Source organism: Salvia hispanica, chromosome 4 (genome assembly GCF_023119035.1).
Source record: "Salvia hispanica cultivar TCC Black 2014 chromosome 4, UniMelb_Shisp_WGS_1.0, whole genome shotgun sequence".
Classification (NCBI taxonomy): Eukaryota; Viridiplantae; Streptophyta; class Magnoliopsida; order Lamiales; family Lamiaceae; genus Salvia; species Salvia hispanica.
The window spans coordinates 15,017,587-15,018,911 of NC_062968.1; the positions used below are offsets into that span (position 1 = coordinate 15,017,587).

At 32.8% G+C, this 1,325-nt stretch overlaps 1 protein-coding gene across 1 annotated transcript in view; it reads right to left on the bottom strand.

The window, feature by feature from the left end:
• LOC125218989 (ras-related protein Rab7) overlaps positions 1-117 on the bottom strand; it is a 4,199-nt gene extending 4,082 nt beyond the window's left edge. The window contains exon 1 of the mRNA XM_048120826.1: positions 1-117. The gene's annotated coding sequence lies outside the window, so the exon portion shown is untranslated.
• Positions 118-1,325: the final 1,208 nt, after the last annotated feature.

Here is a 1,325-nt window from a genome sequence, read left to right on the forward strand (position 1 = left end):
GGAAAAAGGGGCGCCAATTTCGATCTCAATCACACTATTGACTTTTTTTTATTGGTAATGTCTCGTACACAAATCAATGTAGTAATCTTTAACGATAATATTTCATTGCAATAACAGGAGAAATCCTAAATAAAGCAATATATAGGGAAAAAAATAGTACCCCGTACTTAAAAAAACTAAACATGGTCATTTTAAATGTTGTTAAAAGATGACATTTTGTGTATGCATGAAACAACCGAGAAAAATTGGAACTTCGTGATTTGATATTCCAATTTTAAAGTTTTAAAACATATTAGAATTTGACCAAACTTCATGATTTAAATGACTATTAACTCTTTTAGAAAAATTGTGGTTACCCTAATAAAGGTATTCAGGTATTACGCGATACCCGATCGAGTTACCCGATAAGTCTGATTTCCTTACCCTATCCCGTTACACAATATATTGCTATCGAGTACCTGATACCCGACTATTTTCGAGACGGATTGGGTAATACCTGATACTCGATATTTGTTTTGACACCTGTAGTCGTTCATTTTTACACAGACTAAATAATCTAATTCTTTTTCTATAGAATTCAATTAAATTTGGAACCCCATACTAACAAAAAATGAACAACATTGTAAAATTTTAGATGTATATTAAGTTTCTACCAAAAAATGAAGAACATTGTAAAAGTTTATATGTATGACATTATTCAACTTCTCAGTATGCGTAGTTATGATTTGTGTGGGTTGTGAATTGTGATAACAAGAACAATCCCTCTCGAAAACGAAAAAAAAGTGTTCAAACAAGCTGAAAAAATTTGTTCAAATAGTAGTACTCCAAGTTAAAGTAGGAATTCGCATCTCAAAGTGAAGGTTAGACAATGTAACATTTATAAAAGAGGAGAAACCATCATCCTGAGTTGAATTTATTTTTATGTTTTTTAAAGATTAGTATAACTTTCGGTTACTCACATTTGAAATTAAAAGCAAATATTTTAAAAGGAGCTTGTAGGGCTTGTAACTAATTTAGAAATAAATTGAGTTTGAGTTCATAGGGCTCATAACCAATTATTGCCACGTAAGAAACCAATATTCAACGAATCGGTTTATTTCTTCCACTTATTCAAACCAGCTTTGTTTCTTTGGCTCTTTTTCTGACTAATTTTCGATAGCCGTTCTCCAATATACCGGGGGATCATGAGCTCTCCGACATCACTTCACCACCTCCATCCCTCAAACTTCATCCAATCATCGTGTCATGGCAGCAACAGCAGTCAGCGGAGTATTAGATCAAGCACATCAATAAATCTAAGGAGATGCAGCAAATGGACCATCTGA